Source organism: Gymnodraco acuticeps, unplaced genomic scaffold, assembly GCF_902827175.1.
Source record: "Gymnodraco acuticeps unplaced genomic scaffold, fGymAcu1.1, whole genome shotgun sequence".
Lineage (NCBI taxonomy): Eukaryota > Metazoa > Chordata > Actinopteri > Perciformes > Bathydraconidae > Gymnodraco > Gymnodraco acuticeps.
In genome coordinates this window covers 38,775-60,958 of record NW_022989916.1, presented here as the reverse complement: position 1 = coordinate 60,958, position 22,184 = coordinate 38,775, and the positions used below count along the sequence as shown (strand labels likewise).

The window sequence follows — 22,184 nt, the reverse complement described above, 5'->3', positions numbered from 1 at the left end:
AACCAACTCTAACTATTTATTACAATGGCCTATTTTTATACGTACGACGGAATAACAGATATTTGTTCAATACCTCTCTAAGCTGAAACATGCTGTACCAATCATGTTGCGAACAATCAAAACAAAAACGACATATGTTAATCATGAATACCTGTATACATGCACAAACCTTTAGTACGTCGGCAGGTTGCCCCACTTCTGCTCCTCCTTTTTAGAGGACACCCCTGAGCATCTTTGCCTACCCAGCGGATTCTGCTCCTGCTAGATGCTGCTCTGGCCCTGTCTTCTTCCTCCTTCAATAAAGTAGTCATGCATTATCACAACAAGCTGCTTTTCATTCCCAGTTTATTCCTATTCACTTTGAATTACAAGCACATAATCAATCAACCTAATCAGTACATCGGGCACAAAACCAATACCATTGAAATTAAACAATTTACCTTTAGTTGTTTACAAAGTAAATCGGCAAGGAAAATGGCGTCTTCTAGCTGTCCCTCGCCTTGTTTAGCAGCCATTTCAGGAACATCAATTAGTGTATGTGTGTGCTTATAAATACAAAAGAGAAAGTGGTAAAGAGACAGAGATGAAGATGGTAAGAATGGGGAGAAGACAGGAAGAAATGTAGGGAATATAGCTCTGAGTAGGGAGAAGAGAAGAACTAGAAAAAGTGCTGTTTGATCTTGCTTTGGTTTGGAATCTGTTGAAGGAAAAAATACAGTTAACACTTTTGAATGCATGACAATTTACAATCTCACATATCATCAACAAGCTTTAACATTGGGGTAAATTACGAGTTAAAGCACTAATCAATCAGGGGCGGACTGGAACAAGGACAGCTCTGAACGTTTTGTCCTAAATAGGACCACAATAATCAGCGTGCAGTAACAGTCTGTAGATGGTTGTCATGACATTTCTTCACAATACTATTAGTTGCCACTGTATGCAAGTATGACAGCCACAATAGGCCTTTTTCCAAGCTTTGTATATACAGTGCCAAAAGTATTTAACTCAACATTTTCTTACATGAACTTTTTTTCCAACACAACATTTACATTGTTAGCAGTTATGTTTTGGTGTACTTCTAAAGGTAATTAGTTATTTGCTCGCTGTCAATTTATTGCCATTTATTTCAGATATATTTATTTATTTCAATTTAACAGCTAACTTGAATTTAACTTCTGTTAGACAGCTATCATACTGAATACATATTTACTGTAAATGTATGCAAAAATGTATGGCTTCTAACTTCTAACAGAAGTTAAATCCATTTCTCACTTATTCTGACAATGTACTTAACCCCAAATAAAATAACCCAATAAAAAGAGTTGTTAAATAGTAAAGTCACGTTGTAATAACAATAACTCATCTCTCTCGAGTTTTCTTTTTGAGCTTTGCCAAAAGCCACTGTGTCAAATGTCCTACTTGGGTTGCCGTCCGGAGTTGTCCATCTCGCACATGCGCACTGCAGATCGGGCAGAGCAGCAGATCGGGTAGGGACAATAGCATAACGTTAGCATTTTGCTTCTGGCCATTAGATTTATGATTCGAAAATTATAAAAGTAGGGTAGATATGTGGAGATTATCCGGCTGAACAAAACGTGCCTTTATCTAACAGGTTCGTTTTCCACAGATCTTATTACGAGCTATTTTCCAAAATCCTATGGAGAAATCCCATTGACTCTGATACGAGGGAACCAATAGTTGTAAAATGCTAACTCACTTCCGAGTTGTAGGACTCATCACTGCACTATATCCCCGGTCAAGTAAAGCTAATATGTGTTTAGCTAGCTCGTGCTTTAAAAAAATATGTGACTACAACTGATTTACTTGCAATAAACATTAAAATATTAGAGGCATGCGGTGCAGCACCTTACCTGCTTGGCGAAGTCAGACAGAGAGGTAGTTGTTAGTGATGTGTCGGTCGCGAACGAGCCGGCTCAAAGAGCCGGCTCTTTTAAGTGAACGACGGGAGCCGGCTCTCGCCCGCGAACGAGCCGTTTTTTGTTTTGTTTTTGCGGAGGGATCTAAATCGGCATGAAGGCACATTATGCAATGTGCACATTATCCCGCTTATTACACATGGCCACATTCTCAACAAAGTAACAACATGACTCCCAATATTAATTTAAATGCTTTTATGGATTTAGATAATGATTTTATTGATTTAAAAAATAGTTTTATGTATTGATTTAAATTGACATGCATCCGCTAAGAAAAGTAGTCCGTTGTTACTGTTTGTACTAACGTAACAACGGCAGGAACTGCTTCGATCGTGTTTTTGAGGAGCTTTTTGATTACATATTTGAAAAACATCGTTGCTTGCTTTAAAAGTAGCACAATTCATTGTGTCAAACCTTGGAAAGTATCTAGATATCCCTGCCCTAATGCCAAAGTAACTGGCAACTGAATATGTGTCGCCGTCTGATGTCTATGTCTGGACCGCTGCGTAAAAAGGAGGGTTTCTGCCCCATTACTTCTCTTCTTACTTCTATAAGAATAAAACACGGAGGACGGAGATCTCTTTTTCTCCCCCTCTTCTCCCTGCTGCAGCCTAGCAGCTGATCTCAAAGCACGCTCCCTTCTCCTGCAGGGGGGCGTGGTCAGCTGCAGCTCACAGAATCAGCCCCTGAAAAAACAGCGCTGGAAAGAGCAAATAGAGCGAAATGAGGCATGGCTAAAATGCAGGATCTTTTTGGTATTTTGAAAAAAAAACTATATTTATATACTTTATATAGGTCGATACAGCCCCTTTTTTTAAATAGTTGTTATAGGTGTTGCTATCTGTTTTGTGTATGTCAATGCATTCATTGGGTGGTATCAGAGAGTTACACGAGTCTGTAAATGCAATGAAAACAATTGGCCACAGCAAATCATTTATATTAAACATGTAATTTTTACTTTTGAATACTTCAGTACAAAGGATGTATTGAATAATTTAAGTGATATATGTGTACACACAGTGGCGGCTGGTGGAAAATATTTTTGGTGGGGCTGTTGATATAGTGAGTAAAACAATTTTTTTGGGGAGAAATGACCCCTTAAATTAGGACTTCTGGTGATGTAATGGCGCGTTTCCAGTGCAGCGCGGAGCTCGCTTTAATGCTGCATTCAGACCGGACGCGATGCGAATATTCGCTTCGCTCTAAACGCTCCTATCACATCGCTCTAGTCGCTCGAGTTTCACCGCGGCTGCCAGCTGTGTTCACTCGCATCATTCAAACAAGACGCGCTGGCTCGGGAGCTACAACTACAACAAAATGAATATATTTTACCGTGATTAAATTGTAATACACGTTTCTAAATAATGCCGACGTAACAACATACTGATCCCGGTTAGTAAAAACCATGAATTAATGCTTTGACAAGTCTGCAGACAGACGGCAGGCGAAAAACCTTTTAGAATGCTTGTTTTCTGAATGGAGCTTGGCTAAGCTAACGTTATATATGCTCCGACCGTCCACACTCACAACAACGGCCTATACAGACATAAATAAACCAGCGACTGTATTCTCCATGACACAGACAGTCTGTGGTTTGTACTTTTTTTACTTTTGTCTAGTTTCTGAACAGATCGTATTTGTCCCCGGCTGTTTGAAGAGCAAGCATGGGAAACAAAAGATAGCATTTACCTGTTTGCATCCAGCTAGCCATGCCTTTGGTGTACCAGCTACGTGAGAAGCCTGCCTCGTTGATACGTGTGAAGTAAAAACTTCTTTGCAGCAATGTTGAGCGCATCATCAATTGAGGGAAACTGGATTCGCCTGTCAATACACTGATATTTATTGAGAGACAGACAATTACATACGGCCGGGAGATCATCCTAGTTTCACACTGTCCTTGTGCTCCACCAAGGTAATCTCTCAACCAAAAGACACAAAACATCTAACCAACACGAGGAGAGGCGGGCTCCCAGAAAGCCCGCGTATAATCAATAGCCGATGCGAGACAATGGTCTGCTTGTCTCAAAGAGATGCTGCCAGGTCAACCCCCCACGGACATAGGAGAAGCGTTTGACCTGTGACCTCAACCTACAGAGGAGTCTCTGACTGACTACAAGCAGATGTTTGCAGTATCACAGATTCTATAAAACAATAAGAAACTCTATAAACAGATCAAAGGAAAATATTCTCTTACAGATTCACTCTTTTTATCAATCTATTGATAACCAATTAACATTAGTCTAAGAATATTTCAGTCAATACTTAAAATCAATAAGCGTCTTCAGAGTTGGGTGGGCTCAGATACATTCATTACATTAAAAATAGAACAAGATTGAAAACATTTCAATCACCATGATTGAACACAGTCAATCATAATAAAAATCATCTCTCTTCAGTGCTTGGTATCTTTTGTCAAAAAGCACAATAATAAACACGTGAAATACAACAATATTATAGCAAAATATATGTTTCAAGAATAAGATATTTTATCATTTATCACTCAGTTAATCTCCTTCATCAAACACAAATTTTAAATCAGCTTACATCTCAAAGATTTACTTCAAGGCAATTACTTATTAAAAACACAATTAGAATTTAGGATTATAAGAAATCCAATTGAGGTATTAAATCAGAATCATGAGAGATCCAGCTAAGGTTCCTAGTTAAGGTATAAATTCACAGTGATGAATCGATCAATCTGTAATCTGTAAAGTTACAGTGTCCTCAATCTTTAACATTACTTTACGTTTACTTCATTACGCTTTATTCAAGAGTAAGGCATGATATTTAATTAATTACATTACTTCAACTATCAATCATTATGTCATTTCAAAATCTGAAGGGAAAACTAAACAATTCTCAAAATGTTTAACAATCTGAAAAGGAAGAATCAGACATTTTATTGAATAACAACCTGAAAAGGAAAAAATCAAAACATCAGTTCTTTATTCAGAGCATCAACTGTAATCAATTTCAATCGCTGAATTGGGAGCCTTGTAATCTGGTTTCCTCGTTGTACATTTACCTGGTAATGATTAAGGATAGTAACATTGTCTGTTATAATATTAGAAATATCTTATTGTTCAATACCCTATAAATCTGAAAATATCAATTAATTAATTAGTTTAGTGTGAAAGTGTAATCTGATTAAATATATTTATCACCACTATTTAACACATATCTGTTCATTGGGAATACAAAAACAATCATTAATTGTACATCTGTAATCATCTGGTCATTCAATTCAAATGTTATCTTTGTACGAGAGCTAGAAGACATGTTTTCCTCCTCTCTTTATGACACAGAATGTCTGGTGTGTAAAGGCATCCTGATACTGTAGATTAGCACTGAGGTGCTGATTGGCTCAAAACTCTTCTTCATCAGAGCGCCATAACTCAATTATCTGTAGATTAGCACTGAGGTGCTGATTGGCTCAAACTCTTCTTCATCAGAGCGCCATATCTCAATCCCCCCCAATTGCTCTGCTTTTGTGGCTCAATTCAGTGAGCACTTTATGATCTCCCAGTGAAACAGAGGCTCATCTGCCTGTATTCTTTCTGCTATCTGCTTGAGAGCAGTGCACCTGCCTATTCCAAATGGCACATCCAGATGCCCCCCCCCGTGATGGGAGAGGTTATGAAAACATCTGCTCCTCCAAGAAACATGAAAACCTTGTATGACGACCTCTGAAGCCATCGCTCGTCCTGCGAGCGAAAATGAAGAAGCATCCCATCTCATCAGAAAGTTGAAGATTAGAATCCTCTCATCTCGAACGACCTCCTTGCCCGTGGATAAGTTGCTCTCTGCAGCCGCAGAGTGTGATCCTCTCTCTCTGACCCTTGGCCTTCAGAGCTGTCCTAGTTATTGGGTTAACACTTGATAGGGATGTTTTCCTGAGTGCAGACAACTCAAGGTAATGGATTAGCACATTATCATTCAATTACAAAAATAGGATAGGCCCCCTCAGAATGATTTGGGAGCCTTCCTGAGACATGCACATTATAAATGTAAGGTTTGTGTTAGTCATTTAACATGCAAGAATCATATACTCATCAGTCCAAAGCAGATAAATGTTATTTTAAGTTAAATGTGAGCTAGTCCCTGTGGAATAACCCTTTCTCAATGATTATAAATGTTATATTAATTCACCATTTACCGTTTGATCAAGGATTAGTTTATCAGAAGTACATTTCCTCTTCCATAAAACATAGGTTTGAGAAATGAATGTTCCAATATGAAATAAATTGCTCAATTTCTCAATATAATTTGACTCTTCCCTCCCTTTTCTTACATATTGTCACATATGAAATAATAACTTAGGAGTCTATTTAAGCATGGTATTGTCTATATAAGCTATTAATCGAGAAAACTCAGAGTCAGTATGCAACTCGCAAATATCTCTCCTCCTTCCCATCCCTCTTTACTCACTTTCCCATCTCTTTCTCTCTTATTTCTGTTAGATATGAAGGAAAAAACATACAAGTCCATGTGAGCATCTGAGTTACCACCGTTACCAAACGGTGTGCGTGAGGCAAGTCCGGGTGTGCCGTGGGATTTTGTGACAACCATACATTATTTTTTCAATATACAACTACACAAAAATAATCATTTATTTTTTTAATTTACTATATCAGTACTTTGTAGGTTTATGTACGTAATCTGCGCGACTTGCGCGTCCACATCTCCACGTGCAGTGCTGCATAAACATGGCTGAGTCAGCGATAACTATCGAGGGGTGGAGGTATGCCCATTATTTTTATATCACGCAGTCTATTCTTCTTCTCTGTCTTCCGGTTGTTGCCTGTATTAAATGACAAATACACACTACCGCCATGGATTTGATATGAACGAGGCAGCAGTTAGCAGCTAGCGGCTAGCTAGTAATGATCTAGTGATATCGGTAATATTAACTCCATTTAATACAACATTTACGGTACAAGATTCAATCATACAGCCCATGTAGTATGACAATGAATTACAGCAAACATGTGCAATATATCCATTATTACAGCTCCGTGGGATGGCAGTAAGACAATATGGATCCGTTCCCATTGTGCATCCATGGGTAAAGATAAACGCAACTCACATTGGTTCCTCATACAGCATCTCTGTAAACTACGTGTATTCACTGAATTTCACTCTCTGCCTTTAACGCTCGTTGTAGCTCCAAAAACTCCAGCCAGAGCCTGGCTCCAGCACCCTCCCTGTGAGCACAGTGTGCTCTGATTGGTCGGGACACGTAACATGAACGTGCCGGGCTGCGCGGTCCCGTGGATTAGATGCGCGTTCATAATGCAGAGGGAAATAACTCTCAGAATAACGTTATTAGCAAATGTTTTACAACTTGAGGAACGAATGTTTTTTAATAAGGGCTATACAAGTGTTCATACTGGGTAGTTTATTTAGTTAAAAAAATTATCCAACGAGTTACAGACCACTCTTTCCCCATGTAAGTCAATGGGAAAAGTGTTTTCGGGCCTGGCAACCAAACCGGAAGTGTAGTACCGCCGTTTGGCCAGCACGAATATTTTCATCTGAGTCCGGCGCACTAAACTTGACTACCGCCACCTGCTGGTAAGGAAAGTTATTGCCACTCACGCATGCGCAGTTTGTACGTGCTCGGCGAGGAAAGTAACGAGTAAAGTAGCGAGTTACTTTATGTAGATAGTAACGAAGTAGTGTAATATATTACATTTTTTTAAAGTAATACATTTATAATTTGTAGTTCCGGACCATGGACAATGCAGCTTCCTTGCATTGACAGTTGTCTGTGCTGAATTTCTGCTGAGTTTCTTTTGCCTCATTTTCTATTTTGTGACCTGTCTGGTATAAATGAGTGTGTTGCTGCTTTGATGAAGCCTAATTTGATAAAGTTTCAAATTAATTTCGGAAATATTTCGTAATATAGTTGTCTTTGTCACATTTTATTTGGCATTAGTAAATAATTATGCACATTTACAGATACTTTACATAATATGAGTGATAACACGTGTTATAAGGGCTATCTTTTCACAATAGGTGTGCCTTGAGATTTTTTTACTTGTCCTTTGGTGTGCCTTGGGCACAACAAAGTTTGGGAACCACTGGCATAAATGATAGTGGGCGTCTGAGGGTGTCATTACTGAGAAATGTCAAAGAAATTCAAAACCTTACATTTTAAAACAGGTTTGCATTCCTCCACTTAAGGTGACGTTATCATTGGAAACAATAAAAACGAACTATTTTGATGTAGAATTTATAAATTGAATCGTTAGAGCAGAACAAAATGGTTGTATTGTAGCCTGAGTTCCGTGCAGCCCTAGTTTCAACAGGTGTAAACATGGTCCATATAATGTGAATACATGCAGAAGTAGACAGTAAGAGGCCCCTGACAGGCCTATTTGTTAAAATAGTAGGGGCTCTTCACTCTGCATAGCAGTATGAATAGCCTTAAAAAAACAAACAACCCACTCTGTGGTAACGAGAGTCATATTTCTGACCCATATGCCCTAAGTGAAGCCGTTAGTCTCATCTAACTGACCCAAGGGTTGGTGCTGGTGTGACAGTTCCAAGTGTTCAGAGCAGAATTCCAGCTTCCAGTTCATGGCTCGGTGGGGGGGAGCAGACCCACGTGAGACAGTGTCAATGGCTGTATTGTTCAGTGTGAGGAGCGTCATTCTCTCTGGGAGCAGGAAATGGTGTCCATTCTCGGACCAAACCATTAATGTCATGTAGAGCAGCCATAGCATCTCTGTGACTGCACTCAGCCGGACTGTAGCAGGGTAGAACTGGGTGACTCTTAGTGAAGCTGTCCAACGCCATTAGACAAAATGGAACCACGTGCTAACAAAAAGGACACAGGGTCATCAATGTCTCTCTTTACCATTGGCCTAATCATAAACAAATTAGTGGGAAAAATGTGGAACACTAATCCATCATGTGGAATGTTGAGTTAATTTAAATAATTACTTATGGGTTGAAATCAAATTAACATTAACATTAGAACCAAAGTCAGTTAACAAATTGGACTTGCACAGATCAGTAATCAATACACCATTTTTCCAGCTCCGTGATGAAAAACGATAACAGGCAGGGATGCAAACTTGTCATCAATAAAATATAATTGGGGTATGGACAGGGTTGCTAACTTTGGGTACCTGGCTGGAGTGAGATTTTGATATCATGGGTTTAATTACACACATGCGCACGAAGCGACTGCTATCGTGTCCGTAGCGGGACCTTAGCATATATTTAGGATATATATATATAATATATATATACAAATACACAATATTGGACACAGACTATAAAGGGCACACAGTTTCATTAAATAATGAAAGTCAAACACATGTTTGTTTCCACTGTTTTATTGTGTGCCTGTCGCGATAAGCAACTTATTGACTTATCGGCTCCCGAGTATTTGCGATAGATAATCTATGGTAGGGCTAACCCATACAGTGGTGGGGCTCAAATCAGTATTTGAAATGTAATTACATACACGCTATATCGCCCCCTTGTCAGTGAAACGCCACGCGTGAGGTTTAGAATATTTCCCTGTCTCAATCCAAATTGAACTGTATGAAATTAAAATAAAATAAAAACATTTGTCTTGTAGTAAATAAAAAGGCGACCTGGAGCCAATCCTGCCATTTCCTCACAAGTGAAAGAGTTCACATGCTGAAAACCCAACCCCCGCAGGGGGTCTGGGGGGATTCTCCCCCAGGAGATTTTTGAAATACTAACATAAAATACACATTCTCTCTTGAGATGAAAAAAATAAATCCATCTAATACTGCACGACATATTTAAATGAAGCTGAACCTGCTGCTCCTCACAGAGGGACGAGTCTGTTTGAATTACTTTACATTTTTGGATACGGGTGGATCGCCCCCCCTTGTTCTGTGTGTCAAAATGGAAGATAGCCCACACACCTGTCAATCATCAAACCGTGGGGTCTTATTTCATTATGTGATGATTTCTATCAACACGTAATGTTGTATCGATGTATATAGAGATGTACTACCGCAAAAGTATTCCCCGTCGGGACTTCCTGCAACAACACCACGCCGTTATAATACAGTGCTGAGAATGAACGCACTCTTGAACGCCGTTATGTACAGCGCTGAGAATGAACGCGTTCTCAATTACGTTCATCTAGCGGAAATACAGTACGTTCAGTTCACGTTCGCCCAAAATATGAACGCGTTCATGTACATTACTGCCTACGGATGTGTTCGTTAATATTAGCTGTGTGGTCCGGAGTGACTGTGGCACAGACTGGACCGCTGAAGAACAGCTGTTAGAACGGGGTGTTCAGAGCAGAAGTACCAGAGTGTAGGAATACTATGTTACAGTAAAAGTACTGCATTCAAAATGTTACTCAAGTAAAAGTATAAAGGTATTGTCATCAAAATATAGTGAAAATAGCGACAGTAGAAGTAGTCACTGTGCAGATTGGTTTATTTCAGAATACTATATATGATATGTTTTATAATGATTGATCATGAAAGTGTTCTCAAAGCGGGTAAAGGTGCAGCTAGTTTGAATGACTTTGTATACTGCAGGGTAGCTGGTGGATTTACTCCAGGTGGAACTAAAGTCTGATTCAACACTTGATTAGATTTCACATCATTCATCCAGATCTGAAAGTAACTAAAAGGTATTAATACATGTAGTGGAATAAAAGTACACCATGTACCACTGAACTGTAGTGGAGTAGAAAAATAAAGCAGCAAAACATTTTAGATACTCAAATAAAGTACCAGTATCTCAAAATTGTGCCCAAGTATAGGACTTGTGGAGTTTATGAACTTAGTTACTTTACACCAGTGGCTATACAGATAGAAAGACTAAGCCATGCACAGAGGCATGAAAATATATTTTGAAAATGCTCAACAGTACTGGCAAAATTATAAACTGACTGCTGCAATTAGATGTTCCTCTTTGTGCTGTGGTCATAAAACCCCCAATGGGTCGCGCCGTGGTCTGCTTCAGATTATCTTCTCCTTCCAGAGGTCACGCCTGTCTCTGACCCTGTGTCTTGCGTTTTATTTTATTTTCTTCTTCTGCAGCACCAAGCAGAGTATAGAAAAGGATGTTGAACTATATTTAAAACTGTAATTGAACTTCAACTCATATCCATTATCTGATTCCAGTGGCCAGTTGGAAACAGATAATGACAAAGTTTTCATTTTGCATCAATCGTGCAAAAAGGTTCAATCACCATTGTGTCTAAGTCTTGTCTTATCTGCTTTGTTTCGGAATGTGTTCAATACATTAGGTTATTTTATTTTCATTATTACCATACAATACATAGATTAAGAATAAATGAAACAAATAATACAACATTGACCTATTTGAGCAGACAGATGACCCGCAGTTATGCCTCTGAGGTTCCCGGGTGTAAAACAGAGGCTTTTTTGCTATTTATTTTCCTTTTGCGGAAATTTAGATTCATTTTACCTTGGCTGTGGACTGATTCATTTATTAGTTGTTACAAAAACATGCACAAGACGGCAGGTATACAAACAAACACGAAACAATTATACAAACAAACATGAACCCGCAACAAATATCAGGTGACAGCTAAACTCATCCAGTTTAATTTTTAATCCGAATTAGGGAAACTTCAGCGGGGGTAGGGAAATATCAGTACTTATTTTTACTTATTGTTTTTTATTTTTATTTTTTTTATTTTTTTAAACAAAATCCAATTCAATAATCCGTAAATTTATTAAACACAGTGTGAATGTAATATTCTGCCACCACCCTTCCCATTTAATAGCTCAATTTAGTTCTTGAGCTTATGGTGTGATTAACAGAAAATACAAGTCTGTGTTGTTAAACATTAATTCTGTTGATGAGCAATAAACTACCTTATTCTCAATCAAAACCACTATGCAAATGTAGTGGTAAAACTGCTCAACCGACCGAGAGCAGAGATATTAATTAATTTAATTAATTCTAAGAACGGAATCTGCTGAAGAGTAATAACCACATTATTCTCAATCAACAACCACTATGCTAATTTAGTGGTGCTCTGCCCTCCCCGATCCGGAGAGCAGAGACTTTTAATGAATTCAGTACCCTTTATTTTAACAACAGCCAAATTCAACAACCCCTCAGTTTATGAAACACAGCGTGACGTAATATTTAGTAACATCCTAATAAGAGTTATGTTTATTTCCAAAACTCATAATGGTGCGATTTAAGTAGAATACGACACTGTGCTTTGTTTCGTGTGCTGCTCCCCACAGGGGGGGGGGGAGGGGAATTACCCACACCCTCTTCCTGCAGCAGCAACAGGGTGATTTCGAGGCGAGTTGATTTAACTAGTTAAACCGTTGAAATCTCCAGAATTCGGCGATTCGTTTCAGTACAAATCTTTACATTGCTTTTAAACCGAAGTTCCACATTACTGATGCCCTCTTTAAGGTCTCTCCGAATATTTGCCGTGCACACACACAGAGGAAACCAAAAATATTGCATCTATCTGTTCCACAGGTAATTTTATACCGTCAATCACAGAATCTGGCGAGGCAATGTCAAAATATAGATTTGAAATTACACTCACCAGCTCGACGATTTGTTGGTAACCGTTCGCGACGCCAATTGTGAAGTAAAAACTTCTTTGCAGCAATGTTGAGCGCATCATCAAATGAGGGAAACTGGATTCGCCTGTCAATACACTGATATTTATTGAGAGACAGACAATTACATACGGCCGGGAGATCATCCTAGTTTCACACTGTCCTTGTGCTCCACCAAGGTAATCTCTCAACCAAAAGACACAAAACATCTAACCAACACGAGGAGAGGCGGGCTCCCAGAAAGCCCGCGTATAATCAATAGCCGATGCGAGACAATGGTCTGCTTGTCTCAAAGAGATGCTGCCAGGTCAACCCCCCACGGACATAGGAGAAGCGTTTGACCTGTGACCTCAACCTACAGAGGAGTCTCTGACTGACTACAAGCAGATGTTTGCAGTATCACAGATTCTATAAAACAATAAGAAACTCTATAAACAGATCAAAGGAAAATATTCTCTTACAATACGTTTTGTCTTTTTCACGAGCTTGCTGTGATATATACAAATCGGGTTGGTCCGGTCCAAGGTCTTTAAGGGTGCGTTCACACCTGCCTTGTATAGTCCGGTTGAATCGAACCCTGGTGCGTTTGGCCGCTTGGTGCGGTTCATTTGGGTCGGTGTGAACGCAGTCCGAGACCTCTTAAGTGAACTAAACAACCGGACTCTGGTCCGCTAAAATAGGTGGTCTCGGAAAGCTTTCTTGCGAACTCTGGATTGCTGGTGTGAACGCAATCCGCTGGTGTGAACGCAATCCGCACCAAAACATAGCGTAGTATTTGCACGTCATTTCTTGTTGTGGAGGAGAGGATTGCAAATGGTGGGGAAATGAGCGGCAGGGGACAAACGTGGAGCTATGAGGAACACAGATGCCTTCTGGATATCTGGGCAGAGGAGAACATTTCTCAACTGCTGGAGAAGGTTCATAAAAACGCGGAGGTGTTCAAAAATCTTTAGCGACCGACTGAAGCAACTAGGATTTAACCGGAGTGTTGAACAGTGTCGTATAAAGGTGAAGAAACTACGACAACAATACATAAAAGTGTGCGACGCGCTGCAGAAGAGCGGCAGCTCCCCAAGTATCAAAGAGACATTTATTTGGTATGAGGATCTCGACAGTATCTTGAACACAAGACCCATAGTGAGCCCCGTAGATGTGGTTGAGTCCTATGCGGAGGAAGAGGTGGATAAGTCGCCTGATGAGGGGAGCCTGAGCTCCACTGCCGATGCCGGGGCTGCTAAGGCGGATACTAGCCGCAGTTACTCCGCGGATGCCGAGGACTCTGATAACAATGGTACGTTCACTGTAAACTTATTTATGCTGCCGGTGTACATGCCTTGTTATCTGTCCTTTTGACTTGGGGGATGAGCTATAAAACCACTGCAACCACTATAAAAAACACACATTAATAAGCAAGCAACCTATAAAGCTGCTTATGAAATAATTACTAGAAAAGTGTGTGAAGTGTAATTATGAAATCCTATGAACATTACCTAGGCCTACATCAGCCATATGCCCAACTCCTCAACTAACGAATTAATTAACTAACGGTTATAACGTTTTTTACCGCACGTTGTCTCAGTATGTATTGATATGCGTCGCCCGCTACATTCTGTTGATATGCTCTCCATATGAACAGCAGCATGAAAATAATCTGCGGATGCTCCATGTTGGGCTCCGGTGGAAATTGCCGCGATTTTCCGTGTTTACATGTAGTTTTTACCCGCTTCATGTCTGACCAATGGTTGAACAGCATTTCCGTGCACATGACTTGTGTTTAAAGTTTATAGTGTAGTGCCGTGAAAAGAGAGTCGGAGGCGGTGTATTAAGAATGGAGTTCCAATCTTTATTATCCATTACTTTCAGAGAGGTTAACACATGCACTGCTCTGCCTGATGAGCTAGCAGGAATGGCAGCTAAAGCTACAGGTGTTCCCCACTAAAGGGTCCGTGTGGCAACACAATAAGCAAGGTGAATTATGTCCAATAACGTGTCACCACACAAGCCCCCCCAGAATTCACACATAAACAAAATCAGCATGGCGGGGAGGAACGACACGCCGACCCCCACGACTCCTGAGCACGGGAGTCGGAAAAGTGACTCCCGCCTGTGCGGCCCCTGGAAGGGGAGGGACCGGAACAACAGGTCTTAAATCCGTGACAGGGGACGAGGCCGGGGGGCGGCCCCGTCGCGGAGGTCGAGCCAGCACCACAGGCTGGTCCAAGTCCAGGTGAGCAGTCTTCACCCGGTCCACCGAGACGTGCTCGGCCTTGCCACCCAGGTCGACCACCAGGTGCTTGTCCCCGTGCTCCAAGACCCGGAAAGGCCCATCATAAGGGGGCTGCAGGGGGCCTCTGTGCGCATCGTGCCGGATGAACACGTGCTCCGCCGAGCGGAGCTCTGCGGGAACCTGGGACACCTGAGTACCGTGCTGAGTAGTAGGGATCGGAGCAAAGGCCTCAGCGGCGTCACGCAGGAAAGCCCGCTGGGCCGACGCCGACCAGGGAGCCGATGCATTTGCAGTGCTTGAATTGGAATGAAAAAGGTGCCAGTACTCTAAAATCAGCAACTTTTTCAAGTCAATTTTATATATACAGCCCACAAACAAGAATTTGGCTACTATAATGCTGGTGGGTTTGTCTCTTTACTACTGTATATTTTAGAAAGGTTCACTGTACTTAACATTTTTTATGATAGGCAGCGGATATGGCTAAAGCTCAGTAAGGTCAATATTAACTGAAAATATAGCAATCAAAGTCTAGATCTTCTGCTGAAGACACATGAAGCAGAGACCTTTCAGGTGAGAGCCCCTCTGGTGGTGTTCAACATTAATGACAAGGAAACAAAGCTCTGGTCAGAAGCATTTTTTATAAAAAGCTTTAACAAAATTAAGTATTTCTGTACATTTTGAATGCAATCTAACTTTCTAACTCAGAAAACGAAAAAGTGCCAAAAGTCTTCTCACATGGCTGAGCTGCTTTGCAATATACTTCACCACTGAAGAATACAAATATGTATAAAGTAAACTATAATGCAATCTAACTTTCCAACTCAGAAAAATGATAAAGAGCATGAACAAAGAACATGTAAAAACAAATGCAAAATTTGCACAATCTAAAATGAGAAACTGTAACTGCAAGTAACAAAGTCTGAGCCATGGTAAAGAGTTACATTGAACACCAAGCTGATCAGATAACTCCCTGGTTGGTCTGAAGTCCTTCTATCTCCAGGATCTGTACAAATCGGCACATTATGCCAAAAGTCTTCTCACTGGGTGAGCTGCTTTGCAATATACTTCACATTGTTAGAAAAGGCTCCAGAAGGCCTTGGGGACATCAGTATCAGGGGCTGGAGCTGGACAGGCTCTTTCATCAGCACTTCTCCTTCCCTTTGCCAGCCAGGACCTCACATACTGTTCCGGATTGAACTGTCCTAGTGATGGTCCATTACATTTAATGAAAACCAGGCTGGACAGTCCGGCTGACAGAGAGAGCATTCCTTTTTGCAGTAAGGATATCGTTCATGCAGCTGAATGCCCGCTCACACTCACTAGTGGAGACAGCGATGGTTCGGACTGCTTTCAGTAGAGGCTCCATGGCAGCAGGTGTACGGGATGCCCTGGTTTCCTTGTATTCGCGAAAGCCCTGAACAGTCTCTCTTCTGTCCACTTTCAGCACTTCGCACAAACGTAGCACCTCTACGTCCCCATACTGTACGTCTAACTCCTCTTCAGGCCAACTTCCAGGATGGATAACTTTCATGTCCTGGATTAGCTGATTGTCCCGGGCCTCCCGGCCATGTAATGGGATTTCTCTTGTGCTGACATGAGAGGAGGTTGTGGAAGTCATTCTGTGTCTCAGATTCTCTACCATACTGCGGAAAAACTGACCTGCATGAATCTGTACAAGCCTGCCATTCTCACGCAGGGCAACACCCTTGAAGGACTTCTCAGCTAGAGCTGTATGAACTGTAGTCATGTGTGGGCCAGGCATGGTGACCATGGATTCAAAAACTCGTATTTCTCGAGTTAAGAGCCTATCTGCTGTAGGCAGTGTCATCTCTCTTTTTTGGAGTTGCCGAGAGAGGTCGCTGAGCTCTGTGAGCGCATCGTACATCAGTCCCAGATTGCTGACAAACGTTGCAGATGTGAGCACATCATCCAGGCCCTTGTACTTTGCTCTGTCTCTGGAATCCCTGCTTGTGTCGTTTGCAGCATTTGTGAAGTGATCATGAAGCACTCGGTAGTTTTCCCAGACTGCTCTGACGCTCCTTTCACTTGAAGCCACCCAGCGGATGGACAAAACACGCCCTATCACCAGGAGACGCTGTCCGACTGCTTGCGCACACTGCGCTAACTGCCTCTGATTTTTGGGGGAGGCATGGAACAAGGAATAGAGTTTGTCAAAAAAGATCTGGAAATGATTGAGCCCTGAGACCTCCTTGACCACATCCCCAACTGCCAGCTCTAGACGATGATTGGAGCAGTGCCACACAAACAGGCTTGGGAATTTACTACACAACTGGGTAGCAACGCCTGTTCTCTTCCCTAGCATGACTGAAGCCCCATCACATGCAAAAGAAACGAAACACTGACCTAAAAAGTCCTCGTTAAAATCTCTTCCAAGACACTCCATTAACGCCTTTGTGATGTCATCAGCCGTTGTTCCATCCAACTCGATCAGCTCCCAAAAAAAACGTTTCGGGCTCAGCATCAGCTAATGCTGAGCGTAGACACACAACAAGCACCGTTTTACCACTAATAGTGGTAGATTCATCGACCAAAACACAGTTTTTCTTTGGTTTTCTGTAATGTCTTTTGCCATTTTTTTCTTCAGCTCATGAGCTATGTGGTCGATGATTTCGCCACAGGTTTTATTGGAGTGCAAAACCCTGCCCACGTTCAGCCCATTCAGTTTCTGTACATTCAAATCAATTGGCATGTCTGTGAATGGCTGGCTATGTTTGCCAATTTTATATGCCGTTCTAAAAACTCTGATAGTGGTGTCTAATTCAGATTTATGCACTTGATGTTGAATAGTTTCACGTGAAGCAGATGTAAGGATGTCAGCAGCTTTTACATGGGCTTGTGATTCTTTATGTTCTTTGATTTTTTTTCTCAGGCTAGCTTGTTGTTTGCCCTTGTCAACACCGAAATGAGACACTGCACACTCACCCCATTCAGTTGACAGTTTCAGTCCTTGTCCAGTGTGTATTCCCAAAGATTTGACATCTCTGCATATCCGACATCCTAGCTTCTTATCTTTAAGAAGGAGCCATGCATTGGTCTTGCAAAAATATTGCACCTGGTCCGTTGGCCAGCAGTCAGGTGCATCGCTTTGCCCGGTGTTGGTGGTGGCAGTTGCGCCAGCAGCAGCTAACTTTAGAGGCTCTGGAGGAGGCGGCGGAGCTAGTGCTAATGCTAATGCACTAGAACTTGGAGCAGGAGGATCAACCAAAGAAAGCTCCCCATCAGACACAATTTCCAACACAGGCACAGCATTCTCTGTATTTGAAGTTTCTTCCGGCGACAACCGCTGTCTTTTTGCACTTTTATTAATCCACGCTAACATTTTAGAAATGCTAATTTGTGACGTGACTTGCTTTCCTTCTCTCGGGGGCGTGCCTGCTCTGTTCTATCACTCTACATAGCCACCCACTGGGTGGGAGTTGCACTGCATAAACACAACACACGTGCATCTAGGTATGTAAATTGTAAAGCATTAAAACATGGTTTTACTAACAGTTTTTCAGTATGTTGTTACTTCGGCATTATTATTATTATTATTTTGAAACGTGTATTACTATTAAATCACGGTCAAATAGGTTAATTTTGACATAGTCGTTTCCACCACAGTATTTACATGGAGAAGATAAGCCCCGCCCCCTCTCCAGCACGTTCTGTTTGAATGACAGGAGTAAACAGCTGACAGCCGCTGTGAAACTCCAGCGGTTAGAGCGATGAGAATGTCCGTTCGGCACCTCATGACGCATCTACTGAGTACCGGGCGGCTGTATATATATATATGGATTATAATAAGAACGGCGGGAGAGTGTTGAGTACTGGCACGGTGCATGAGTACCGGAGGTACCGCCAGCATGCCGGTACTGAGCAAGAAGTGCCGGTACTTCCATGGGGCAGAAACCAGAAGTGCCGGTACTGCGTACCGGTGAGTACCGGCCCAATTCCAGCACTGTGCATTTGGGAGGAAATCCCCCGGAACTCTCAGCGGCTGACCGTAGACCAGGCATCCTCAAACTACGGACTCAGGTCCGGATCCGGACCGAACCACCACTGTCTACGGACTCTGAGCAAATTATACTTTTCACATGTATTATCTCTCTGTATTATATGTGAGACATCGCCACAACGCATTCGCAACGAGTAAAAATTCTCCGCTATGTCCACTGCAAACAGCGCTCTGCATGTCTGACTGTTCCACTGTGTTCCACCTGTGTGTGTCAACGCTTTGGTCCAATCACATTCAGCATCCAGTCAGCGTTTTTCCCCCCCAAACAATCTGCGAATCAGAGGCACAGTAGGGCGGGTCTTCGCGGAATGCGGGTGGGAAAAATGTGTGTTTCTCTTTCAACCTGTCTAAGTCAGAGCGAGAATAAAAAATAAAATAAAATAAAAATCAGAGCGAGAGTTAACAGTTCATCTAGTTCCATCTGTACTGTAGCTAGTAGCCTAGTTTCACCTACCGGGGTGGCAACTGACACCCTAAAAATAGGCCTTGCCACCCCAGCTGCCACCCCAGTTGGCAGCTTTGTTTTGAAAGAAAAGTTGTGGCTCATCGGACATTTATGAGAGAAAGTCTCTAATGTCCGAGTGCAAGTGAATGCAGCACAAGATGCACGTCATGTAACCCCTCCCCCGGTGCTGGCGCGAGCGTGGACATATGATTTGGCGGCGATTTCATTTTTAACTGGACGGCGCAAAACGAGAAGCATTCGAACCCAAGCACTGAAGGAATGAGGTATTTGCGGTCTATACTGACAGAGAAGAGGCTGTACTCAGCATTGAATCAAAACGCACTAAAGCTGTTGATCTTAATACGTTTGTGAGGCGTTTTGCTGAACAAAATGGTAATCGCCGCATTCAGCTGTAATAGACATGTCAACTTGATGCTCTGCTCACGGATGAGCAGAGGTGGGACCAAGTCATTGTTTTGCAAGTCCGAGTCAAGTCTCAAGTCTTTGCGCTCAAGTCCGAGTCAAGTCTCAAGTCATTGTTTTGCAAGTCCAAGTCAAGTCTCAAGTCAGGATGGGCAAGTTCAAGTCAAGTCCAAGTCCTAAACTTTGACAAAACGAGTCATAAACAAGTCATTATGTGTTTTTCACCAAATGTAATGACATCGATCAACAGAATAATACTTAATAATCAAATTGCTCTTTATTAGTCACATTAATAATTTAATAATCCATTTTCTCTCTGCTGGTAAAGTAACGTGTGTTTTTCTAATTTAAGAGGGATCAGTAAGGTAAGGCTACCGTGACGGTTTGATTCAGAAGGAGTTTAATGTATAAGATCCCTGATGTTGAGGTGACCAGAATGTTTATTTCCACTGTGTACAACATGTTATAAGGGACCCACAATCTATCTTTATGCAAGGGATAATGTGCAGCGAGGCGGTCTCTATGGGGAAGAGAACACCTGAATCTAGATCCCTCTGCAGGTGGTACTTTAAGTATATTTTGATGCTAATACTTTTGTACTTTTACTTGTAACATTTTGAATGCAGGACTTTTTATTGTACAGGGTTCCTGCAGGTTTCGCCAACTCAAATTTAAGACTTTTTAACACCTTTTTAAGACCACTTTGAATAGAATTTAAGACCTATTTCACGGCAATAAAGTATGAAGGAAAATGTATATAAAGAAGAAATACGTCCCATAATCACTTACAAAGTAAATGTATTCATGTTCAACATAAGAACAATGACTGAACACAACAGCGTAACAGTACAGAACTGTGTTAGCGTGTTAGACAAAAAGTGTGTATGTGTGTGCGCTTGAGTGTGTGTGTGTGTGTGTGTGTGTGTGTGTGTGTGTGTGTTAGGGCTGTGCAATTAATCATATTTTAATCGCAATTACGATTTTGGCCTGCCACAATTACGAAAACAACATAATCGGAAAAAACGATTATTTTGCTTTGCTAGGTTGTGACAGTGCACCACAACATATTTGATCTAATGATTTTTTTAGTAATGTATCATTTATTTAATTAATTGTTGTATTGGTTTTTCAGTTGAATTATACGTTCAGGGTAATCAACAGTTAAAAAGATACTGTTCAAATTATTATCTGTTTTAAAGTTCAATAAATGGATGTTTTCAAAGTCAATGAATAATCATATTTAATAATCGTGATATTAATTATTGACCAACATAATCTTGATTATTGCCATAATCGAGCAGCGTGTGTGTGTGTGTGTGTGTGTGTGTGTGTGTGTGTGTGTGTGTGTGTCTGAGAGAGAGTGACAAGAGCTATATTCAGACTGAGCTCTGCTGCCTTGGCTACACTATTTCATCGTTGCTGTTGTATGATTGGTGTTTAGCTACGGTATTTAGCGTCTACAGCACCTCCGCTTTTAGGGTTGACGTAGACCCAAACTTCGCCCGGAGGTCCCCCGGTGTTGTTGCGGGAGCTGCTGCACTAGCTAACACTCCACTAGCTAACGCTGCACTAGCTGCTGCTGCACTAGCTAACGCTGCACTAGCTAACGCTACATTAGCTGCTGCTGCACTAGCTAACGCTCCACTAGCTAACGCTGCACTAGCTAACGCTACATTAGCAAAACAAACACTAATTTATTTTGCAAAAGGTGCAGCGGGCTTCAAACACGTTCCCTCCACTGGTTTCAACCAAGCACTAAATTAGATGTTTTCCAACCAAATACGGTTGAACTTACACTTCCCCATATTTATTTGTAAGTAGATTCGAAGATAGGCTACATGAGCTGAAGCTTGGTTGCTAGGTTACTAGCTGGGTGTTCTCCAATAAGGGGCCGGGGGAAACAAAGTTAGTGATTACTGGTTCCATGTTGATTTAATTCAATACAAATTGTTGGGGGGAACTGAAAGGCTATTACCGTACTGGTTACTTTGCAGCCCGGACATTTCCCCCAAAACACATTTAGACGCTGTCGCAACACAGAAGTACCTTTCAAATCCGATAATTTTTAAGACCTTCTGAATCATATTTAAGACCTTTTTAAGGCCTTAAATTCTGATTATCAAATTTAAGACTTGTTAAGACCCCGCGGGAACCCTGATTGTAACTTTGTTTAATTGTCTGAACTTCTCCCACCTCTGACAATAAATCCTGAGTGTTTACCCTGCTCTGAAGGTTATTTTCATTTTACAAATCCTGCACTCAGCTTTGCTTTCTCCAATATCATTGAAAAGCAGCCAGATGCTGCTTCTTTTTTCGGTTTTCGCTCATTTCTTGACTTTTTCCGACGCGCTTGCATTTAAATCCGGCTCCCCGTCTCCCCGTCGCTCTGCACATGCTGTGCCCCCACCCTTCTTTCACATAATGGTATGATCCTAGTGTGTCCTCGCATATGATTGGCCGCATGGTGGCCCAGCTAAATAAAGACCCGCCCCTGCCTGCAAGGATTCTCAGCAAGAGTAGGAGCGGCTGAAGATTCTGCTTTCCCCGACGGGAGTCTGCTCTT

At 41.5% G+C, this 22,184-nt stretch overlaps 1 long non-coding RNA gene across 1 annotated transcript; it reads right to left on the bottom strand.

The window, feature by feature from the left end:
• Positions 1 to 169: 169 nt before the first annotated feature.
• Positions 170 to 1,946, bottom strand: LOC117542240. The gene is made up of 3 exons (XR_004568398.1): positions 1,875 to 1,946; positions 441 to 697; positions 170 to 293 (listed from the first exon to the last, which is right to left on the bottom strand). It is a non-coding gene; the product is annotated as an uncharacterized LOC117542240 (long non-coding RNA).
• Between the last annotated feature and the right edge of the window lie 20,238 nt (positions 1,947 to 22,184).